The sequence below is a fragment of the Callithrix jacchus genome, chromosome 4 (genome assembly GCF_049354715.1).
Source record: "Callithrix jacchus isolate 240 chromosome 4, calJac240_pri, whole genome shotgun sequence".
Lineage (NCBI taxonomy): Eukaryota > Metazoa > Chordata > Mammalia > Primates > Cebidae > Callithrix > Callithrix jacchus.
In genome coordinates this window covers 145,862,215-145,872,798 of record NC_133505.1, presented here as the reverse complement: position 1 = coordinate 145,872,798, position 10,584 = coordinate 145,862,215, and the positions used below count along the sequence as shown (strand labels likewise).

Genomic DNA, 10,584 nt, shown 5'->3' with positions numbered 1-10,584 from the left:
GGAGCATAACTCCCCAGCCTTCAAGTGTGGGCTGCATAAAGTGACTCCCTCTTAGAGAATGTAATACGGAGAGGGAAACAAAAGCATCTTCATAGTAGAGAAACCTGACAAACACTCCCTCAGCCAGCTGATCAGTCATAATCAACAGGGATAAGTCGTGCTGCTATGTGTCCTTGAGATAATGTGATGAAATAGCACTTGACCTCTACAGTTTTCCTCCCCCAAACCCAAAACCCCAGTTGAGACATGCATCAGACAAATCCCAGTAGAAGGACATTACACAAAATATCTGACCACTTCTCAAACCTGCCAAGATCATCAAAAACAAATAAATTCTGAGAAATATGATCATAGCCAAATGGAGCTAAGGAGATGATGCCTAAATGTAACACAGTCTCCTGGATGGAACCCTGGGACAGAAAAACAACATTACATAAAATGTGAGTAAATGCATTTGTTAATATGTGAGGATTGGTTCGTTAGTTGTATGAATACTAATGTCAGTTGGTAGAAGTAGGAGGAACTGGGTATGGCATTCATGGGAACTCTGTGTAGTCTTTCCAATTTTTCTGTAAATCTAGATTTGTTCTAAAAATACAGGCTTTTTTTAAAAAGATAATGTTGCAATAAACTTCCTTTTATGAAAAAAACGCTAATGGAAAATCTCAAAATCTAGAAAATAATTAGAACATTTTTCTTTTTTTTTCTTTCCTTTTATAATTAGAACTTTTTCCTAACCTGCAATATTATTATTCTGAAATAAGGACTGTTAGTTTTTTTAAATATGTGGTGCTGGATAATTAAATAACAATTTTTAAAAATCATAACAACCCTACATTATTCCATTTAGCAAACAAATTAAAAATTCAATATAACACAACAGAAAATCAAAAGAAAAATATGTGATAAAAATATTTGCAACAATATTATGACAGAGAGAAAATAACATTAATTTCTAAGTAGTGTATACTTTTTTACAGGAAAAACCCCAAAATCCAAGAAAACAGCTAGTTAGAAGCATTAAAAAATTTACAAAGAAAGAAATACAATAGCTAATACATATTTAGCAAAACATTTACCTTGGTTCCTGGAGCAACTGATAATTGGTGAAACTGGGTAATGAGCACACGGGATTCTTCATACAATTCTCCCTACTTTTGGATATGCTAGAAATTTTTCCATATTAGAAAGATAAAAGTTTCACCTTACTAAAGACGATTGCACATTTTAAGCATATATGTCTATAAAATTAAATATTTTATTTGTTTGTCTAATAAAACCCAACTGTGGATATGTTACAGTGAAATATTCTCACTGATACTCAGATTGTGGAAATGTAACTTTGTAAAGCTTTTCATGGAAAGCAAGTTTGTTTTACACACACACACACACACACACACACACAGAAAGTTCTTGAATACTTTTAAATGGCAGACTGAGTGCACGTTTACCATCCTTTTACCACATAGTCCATTGAATTCTTTTAAAAGGTAAATGAAAAAGAAAATATGGATGAGTATCATTGGCTGACCACAAATTTTCAAAACTTATTGGAAAAGAGAGAACAGATAAAACCAAATTGACACAGTTGATTGAGAAGTATCAGCTCTGTTTTGGAATCTATGATTTCCCTAACCAACCTTTTTCCCCACTCATTTTATTTTTACCAAGCTTTATACACTAATAAATCTCCTGCATTTAAAATAGCTTCTCAGCATCTGTTTCCCAGAGGACACAAAGGCACAGTTGTACATATGATCACGAAATTTCTGACCTCAAATTATTTCTTTTAAATCCAAAAACATACTGGAAAAGAGAAGAATCATAGTGGCATCAGACTTCTCAGCTGCTAGACAGGTTGTTGAAAATAATATTTCCGCAAACTTTTAAGGATAACAGATTTTGTGACTATGCCATAGGTCTATACTCAAACTGTATTTCTTAAAGGGAAAAATGATACATATACACGGAATCAAAGAGCTATCCTGCCACATCAACTTTTGGGGAAAAAAAATCCTAAGTATTTTCTCCAGAAAAATGGAAAATAAATAATCATAAAAGACATATTAATTATTTTGTTTGTTTGCAAGTAACAGAAATCTATGTAAACTAGCTAGGCAAAAAGGTGAGTTTTTATAAGGAAACAAATCTATGTGGCCCAGCAAGGTGGCTCATGCCTATAATCCCAGCACTTCGGGAAGCCGAGGCAGGCAGATCACTTGAGATCAGGAGTTTAAGACCAGACTGCCCAACATGGTGAAACCCCGTCTCTACTGAGATACAAAAATTAGCCAGGCATGGTGGTGGATGCCTGTAATCCCAGATACTCAGGAGGCTGAGGCAAGAAAATCACTTGAACCCAGGAGGTGGAGGTTGCAGTGAGCCAAGATTGTGCCACTGCACTCCAGCCTGGGCATCAGAGCAATACTCTATCTCAAAAAAAAAAAAGCTACTTTACAAAATCTGTCTTAGATTGGATCCCCTAGAAACCAAAGCCTGAAGCAAAAGTTCATGTGCTACTATTTTATTAGAACATACAAGCCTAGGAAGAAGAGAACGGACAAAGAGCCAAGATGGGAAGGAGGGAGAGCAACAATAGAGTGAATTACCAGGCGTGTCATCCTTTGGTATCCAAAGAGATAGACTACCAGATCTGACAGGAGCCTCCGTTTTCCAGGGAGCTTTTTAAATGATTGAATATCAGGACAGCCTATCCAACAGCTCCTAACTCCACTGGACAGTGGACGGCCCCACAAGGAGCTGACTTCTTCGTACTTTTAAGTTGCACCATCATAAATGGGCACCACGCAGATTCTGAAATTTATCAATACTTTAGAATCAGAAGGGAAGCCCCAGAAAGGAGGTGACAGGGAAGGGGAGAGGCAAGTGGTGTTGGGAGCAGGGCCCTGTCCAATTGTGCATACAAGAAAAAGCCCACCTAGAACCCCTTACTTGTTGGTCGCAACGACAATAAGCCAAAGATTCTTGAGACAAGCAGTGGTGAAAGGTTCTGAAGTGCACTTTATTTATTTATTTAGTTAGTTAGTTTTCCTTTTTGTTTTTGAGACAGAGTGTCTCTCTGTCACCCAGGCTGGAGTGCGGTGGCGCAGTCTCGGCTCACTGCTACCTCCGCCTCCCGAGTTCAAGTGATTCTCCTGACTCAGCCTCCCAAGTAGCTAAGGTTACAGGCACCCATCACCACACCTGGGTAATTTTTTTGTATTTTTAGTAGAGACAGGGTTTCACCATGTTGGTCAGGCTGGTCTCAAACTCCTGACCTCAGGTGATCCATGCACCTCAGCCTCCCAAAGTGCCAGGATTACAGGTGTGAGCCACCGCACCCAGCCTGAAGTTCACTTTAGAGGTATCTGAATCAGAGTTCAGGATGGAGTCAGGACTCTCTAATAAAGCAAATCCAGCGACTGAGATCCAGGAAGAGCAGAGCTGCCCCTGTTTCTCGTTTCTCTTGTTGCGCCTCTCTCAATGTCAGGTGTCCACAGTCAAGGTCACCTTGATTCTCTATGGCTACAGATGGAATTCCTCAGACGTGAAAAGTGATTTAAAACAAGCAAAATAAGAGAGTAGCTTTGTACAAACTAAAGATGATGAGGAGCATGCTTGACTCAACTCTCTGAATCTAAGTTTCAAATAAAAAGAAACAAATAACTGGAGGGAACACATTGTGTGAGTTGATGGAAGCCCAGCTGTTATGAAGATGTCAGTATTTTCAAATTAATTTATGGATTTATCATGACCCAATCACCGTTGCACGGAATTTGGAAGAGGATCTAAAAAAGTTTTATTTTTAGCTGGAGAAATGAGTGAGATTAAACTTTTAAAATGAAAATCAAGGGTAATATAAAGAAATTAGACATTCCAGCTGTTAAAAAAGTCAGTCTTCACTTAAGGACTTGGATAGGTTCTTGGAAACTGTGACTTTGCGTGAAACAATGTATAAAAAAAAACAATTTTGGCTGGGCGCAGTGGCTCATGCCTGTAATCCCAGCACTTTGGGAGGCTGAAGCAGGCAGATCACTTGAGGTCAGGAGTTCAAGATCAGCCTGGCCAACATGGCAAAACCCCGTTTCTACTAAAAATACAAAAATTAGTCAGATGTGGTGTAGCATGCCTGTAATCCTAGCTACCCCGGAGGCTGAGACAGAAGAATCACTTAAACCTGGGAGGTGAAGGCAGAGGTTGCAGTGAGCGGAAATCATGACATTGCACTCCAGTCTGGGTGACAGAGTGAGACTGTCTCAAACAAACAATTTTTTTTCTCATCAACTTTATTACTAGCGACATTGAAGGAAATGATATTATACAAGGATCTGTTCCATATTATTGGGCTTAAAGTTACAGTTTCCCATCCATGACATTGAGGACTTATTATATATCCCATTGTATCTGGGCTGGCATAAGAATAAACAGATCATGAGAGAGCAATGTACAAAACAGATAGACAAGAATAGGCGAATAGCACAGAATGTCTCTGGGCTATTAAAATTAAAATTACTTTTAAGTTATTAAGCCAGTACTGAATCTGATAATACCTCAACTTGGGACTGTCAAAGTTTTTTTTAGCTTGTGCATATTGCTCTCAGTCTCTGCCATTTAGGGATTTCCCCTTCTTATGAACTCAAGATGACATGAAATTTTTTATTTTTGTGTCCACAGGCTACCCTTCCCAATTGCTTCTACTCAGTGATGTTGGCTTGTCAGGCCACGATAACTGCCATGTGCGTAAATGATAACTGGTGCAAATCCAAGTAGAAATGTATGAGTTAGATGTGTTTGGTACCACTAGAGCCTACTGACCTTTCTCAATTGGAGTTCTGTGAGAAAATGATTTTGATTATGTCTCAATTGCACCCTTCCCTCCAAATGATACACTGCTACTGCCATTACAGACACATAAGAAAGAAGTTAATGCAGCCGGGTGCGGTGGCTCACACCTGTAATCCCAGCACTTTGGGAGGCCAAGGCAGGTGGATCACCTGAGGTCAGGAGTTCAAGATCAGCCTGGCCAACATGGTGAAACTCCGTCCCTACTGAAAATACAAAAATTAGCCAGGTGTGGTGGTGGGTGCCTGTAATCCCAGCTACTTGGGAGGCTGAGGCAGGAGAATCACTTGAACCCGGAGGTGGAGGTTGCAGTGAGCCGAGATTGTGCCACTGCACTCTGGCCTGGGCAATAGAGTGAGATTGACTCAAAACAAAAAAAGAAAGAAAGAAGTTAATTCATTGTGTACATTGAATGCTTCCTAGCTTAATCCTCTCATGAAATCTTACTTGAGAAGAGGTAACATAGATTACACTTGAGCAGAGCAAAATGGGCCACTTTCTTTGGGCAATTTGATGTTTCAACCTGTTACTGGACCCCACCACTTACCCAAAGCTAGCCGTCAGCTTGGGGCTTTCCTCAGTATTGTCCCTTTCGTGGTCGCCAGAACAAAGTTACTGGAAAGGGATCCCAATTCGGACCCCAACAGAGCCTTCTTGGATCTCACACAAGAAAAAATTCAGGGCAAGTCCATACAGTAAAGTGAAAACAAGTTTATTAAGAAAGTAAAGGAATAAAAGAATGGCTTCTCCATAGACAGAGCAAATCCAAGGGCTGATGGCTCCCCACTTTTATGGTTATTTTTTGATGCTATGCTAAACAAGGAGCGGATTATTCATGCCTCCCCTTTTTAGACCATATAGGATAACTTCCTGATGTTGCCATGGCACTGGTAAACTGCCATGGTACTGGTAAACTGCCATGGTACTGGTGGGAATGTAGCAGTGAGGTTGACCAGAGGTCACACTTGTTGTCATCTTGGTCTTGGTGGGTTTTGGCTGGCTTCTTTACAGCAAGCTGTTTTGTCAGCGAGGTCTTTGTGACCTGTGTCTTGTGCCAACCTCCTGTCTCAGCCTGTAACTTAGAATGCCCAGTAGGTCTCAGCCTTATTTTACCCGGCCCCTATTCAAGATGGAGTTGCTTTGGTTCAAACACCTCTGACAAATCCACTAAGTACTAGACAGGCAAAATTAATAAGACAAATAACCTATTTTAACATCCACATTATGGCCTCAGGAAATCCTGTGGCCTAAAAACTTTAATCTCATCAGATTCTTATTAGTTTGCTGGGGTTGCTGTAACAAAGTACCACAAAGAGAGCGTCTGACACAAATGTATTATGTCACAGTTCTGGAGACTAGAAAGTCTGAAATCAAAGTTTTGGCAGGGTTTCTTTCTTCTAGGGCTGTGAAGTGAAGAGCTATTCCAGGCCTCTCTTTCTCTCTGCCTTGTAGACGGCCATCTTCATGTGCCCATGGCATTCTCCCTGCATGGCTGGCTGTGTCCAAATTTCACCTCCTGCATGAGGAGTTGGATTCGAGCTCACCCCAATGACCTCATTTTAACTTGACTACCTCTATAAAAACCTTGTTTCCAAATAAGATCACATTCTGTGGGAGTGAGGGTGGGACTTCAAGAGAGGAATTTGTGCATGGCTCTGCTACTTAACCCATAACATAGCTTGTATAAGCAACTGTTAGTTTTGAACTGAAAACCTCGTTTCAGTAATCTTTTCCAGTAATCACCACGACTTCCAGGAACAGACATACAATCCAGACTTAAACAATCAGAGAAGCCTGTTGCCCCGGCATTATGATTGGTTTAGGGATGGCCACATGACTCAAATCAAGCTAATCAAAATCCTCACTAGGACTTTCACTGTTAAGATCAGGAAAGACTGCAGGGGCTGAGAACCACCATGTAAGCCTAACTGCGGGCAGCCATCTTGGGGGGCACATGGACAGACGCTGCCTGAAAATAAAGACAACTGTACTGGATGCATGGCTTGCTACCCAAATCACTCCCTCTGGACAGAGGCACTGATTTTCTCAGCTGCTTGAAATATTGGCAGCTGATGGCCCTCAGCTGAGTTGTTCTCCATGAATTGCCCTCAGCCAGAAAAGCCACCTCACCCAAGGATTGATGGCTGTGGGGCTTAGAGCTTATAAAGGCCCAGTCCCCTTCCCTCAAGACCAGACAACCTTTGATAGGGTTATTTGAAACCAGAGCTCATCACAGAATCAGCTGCCTCCCACTGCACAGTCTTGCTTCCTTTACCCTTCTTAGCCGTGCTTCTATTGAGAGCACTCCCCAGCAGACTCGCTGCATTCGAAATCTTCATCTCAAACCTATGACACCAGCACAGAGGAAAGTGGCATTATGGGATCCTGATTACTTCTCTGAGGCTATGGATTCAACCCTGGCACCTCTTGGCTATACGAGCCAATACATTTCTTTCTATTTTTTATTTTACTTATTTATTTTGAGGCAGGACCTTTTTTTTTTGAAATGGAGTCTTGCTCTGTCGCCAGGCTGGAGTACAATGGTGCAATCTTGGCTCACTACAACCTCTGCCTCCTGAGTTTGAGAGATTCCCCTGCCTCAGCCTCTTGAGTAGCTGGGACTACAGGTGCACACCACCACGCCTGGCCAATTTTTTGTATTTTTAGTAGAGACAGAGTTTCACCCTGTTGGCCAGGATGGTCTTGATCTCCTGACCTCATGATCCACCATGAGGCAGGATCTTGTTCTGTCACAAAGGCTAGAGTGCAGTGACACTGTCTCGGCTCACTGCAACCTCTGCCTCCAGGCTTAAACCATCCTCCCACCTCAGCCTCTTGAGTAACTGAGACTATTAGCATGTACCACCATGCCCAGCTAATTTTTGTGTTTTTTGTAGAGATAGGGTTTCTCCATGTTGCCCAGGCTAGTCTCGAACTCCTGTGTTCAAGAGATCCACCCACCATCCCCTCTCAAAGTGCTGGGATTACAAGTGTGAGCCACTGTACCCAACTAGGCTACATTTTGATGATGGAATAAGAAAATAAGCAAATAAGAAAATAAACAGTAGAATTTGAAGTAAAGGCTCCCCATCCAAAGCTAGCCCTAAGGGAGTGAACTGGGTTGGATGGGCATTTTATTTAAGCAGAAGGGGCCATTCCCAGGTTCCATACTTATGCCACAAAGTCTCCTTAGAAGGCTGCTGTGGCTCATTTAAAATCATCCACAGAGCCTGGGAGGGCCTTGCAATCACCATGCTGCCCTCTGGTGCTACCATTGACCAAAACCTAGCCAGGTAACTCCAGAGATGACTATCTTAATGTCCCTGAAACTTTATCTCCATGAACTTCACCTCAGTCCTGCCCTTCTCAGATCATCCCAAATGCCTTATGTGGATTTTTTCACTTAGCACTCCAAAACCCCTGTGCATGGACATTGCTATCTTCTTTGATAGGTAAGAAATATGAGTCACAGAGAGAATAAGTAACTTCTCCCAGCTCAGAAAGCTATTGAGTGGTTCTGAGCCCAGGCAGTCTGACTCCAGAGACCTGTGCAGTCCCTTTGGAAGCCTGCACAATTAGCAATACTTGGCCCATGGTCACACCTGTCAGGGTGCCTATCAGACTTTGAGTCTGTGGTTCTGCAATGTCAAAATCAAGAGAAAAGAAACTAACATGTATTGGCCACCTACCTTATTCCAAATGATTTTTTTTTTTTTTTTTTTTTTGAGACGGAGTTTTGCTCTTGTTACCCAGGCTGGAGTGCAATGGTGCAATCTCGGCTCACCACAACCGCCGCCTCCTGGGTTCAGGCAATTCTCCTGCCTCAGCCTCCTGAGTAGCTGGGATTACAGGCACGTGCCACCATGCCCAGCTAATTTTTTATATTTTTAGTAGAGACAGGGCTTCACCATGTTGACCGGGATGGTCTTGATCTCTTGACCTCGTGATCCACCCGCCTTGGCCTCCCAAAGTGCTGGGATTACAGGCTTGACATATGATTTTTTTGTATAAGTTTATTTAATCTTAAAATTGTTTAAACCTGCAAGGTGGACAGCATGGTTCCCAATTTGCACAGGTGGAATTAATGCCAGTACAGTTTAATCAATGAGCCCGCAGTCCTTCACTTAGCACTAGAGATAGGTCTCAGACCTGAATCTGACTGAATCCAAAACATGCATTCTTGTTAAAACTGCAATTTAGGGTCAGGTGCGGTGGCTCATGCCTGTAATTCCAGCACTTTGGGAGGCTGAGGCAGGTGAATCACGAGGTCAAGAGATTGAGACCATCCTGGCCAACACAGTGAAACCCCGTCTCTACTAAAAATACAAGGAATTGGCTGGGCATGGTGGTGCATGCCTGTAGTCCCAGCTACTCAGGAGGCTGAGGCAGGAGAATTGCTTGAACCTGGGAGGTTCAAGATGATGCCATTGCACTCCAGCCTGGGTGACAGAGTGAGACTCCATCTCAAAAACACACTCAGAAAACCCCCCTGCAATTTAACCATACTGTTTTTTCAAGCAAATGGTCCTCTGGTTCTATTGAGATTTGCTTATTTATTTTCATTCAGTTTCCTTTTATAACAACTGAATAGAATTCTTTATCTTGGAGATTGAGAGCATAAAGAGATTAATTGGTAAGAATCCAGGCTATGCTACGGATTTGCCATGCTGTTAGCCTGGACAAATATTTGTGTCCTGCTATTTATAAGGAGTAACATGCGGGGTGATTTCCATGCAGTCACTACATGCTTTCTCATTAAAGGACTGGTAACTGTTTCCAGCCCCAGCTGAGCAGGGCCAGAGCCTTGTCTTTGTCCCAGTCCCTAGCCTCACCCTTTCCTCACTTCTAGGCCTGACTTTGCCAGATTACTCTTTTGAAGTAGCTCTGACTTTGCAAGATCCTCCCCACAATTTCCTTAGGCCTTTTGCCTTCTATCAGTGACGATAGTAACTGCAGGGCTATTATCTTGCAGTTCCTATCACTCTTGACATTTGTGTTCATTCATCTACAGTTTTAAATCCATCACTGAGTGCAGGATCCTTCGCTGTCAGGTCCTGAAGATTTTTGGACTCCTGATTTGTTCTGTAATTTTTTGTTCTTTGCTCTCTCTTCTCAAACCAGTGATTTCTCTGTGCCCACCAACACCTGCAGACGATCTTCCAAGGAAATGCACCTTGGCTCCAGTACCACAAGGTCAGTAAAGCCTTTCTGGCTCTCTGCACACTCTAGTCCATCCTTACTCTCAGGCTCAGTAGACATCTGGTCTCTTGCTGGGTGTCTACTGTTCACTCTGCTTCTCAGCTCTCATGCTCCTATTGTCCACCTGAATCTTGGGTCTCTGCTCATATTGTGCTTGGAAGAGCCATTTCTACCAGCCCTGCGGTTTTTGGTGGAGAGGATTAAGTTCCTTAAATACATGGCTCTTTTCTGTATAGTTGCTTCCTGGATCCTCTTTGAAAAGATCTCTTCCACAGCTTCAGGGGAAGGGACAAAAAGATTTGTATTTAATATGCAGACCTTGCAACCAGCCTTGCAACTGCTTTTCCTGCAGGAAACCCTTACAGTACCTAAAAATTATTTTACTATTTTGTGTTCTGTCCCCCTTGCACATAGGTTACACATTTTTATCACCATGTTATAAATTATGTAATGTACTTTTTAATATAATTAATATAAGTACAATATACTAAAAGAGCTGATGCTGCTCTTTAAGCATCTAAGTTAAGCTATAAAATATAGACT

At 42.0% G+C, this 10,584-nt stretch overlaps 1 long non-coding RNA gene across 1 annotated transcript; it reads left to right on the top strand.

Moving 5' to 3' along the window:
- Positions 1 to 271: 271 nt before the first annotated feature.
- On the top strand, positions 272 to 10,035 carry LOC118152708 (uncharacterized). Its single transcript, XR_004741437.2, has 2 exons — positions 272 to 440; positions 9,964 to 10,035. It is a non-coding gene; the product is annotated as an uncharacterized LOC118152708 (long non-coding RNA).
- The last annotated feature ends 549 nt before the right edge of the window (positions 10,036 to 10,584 follow it).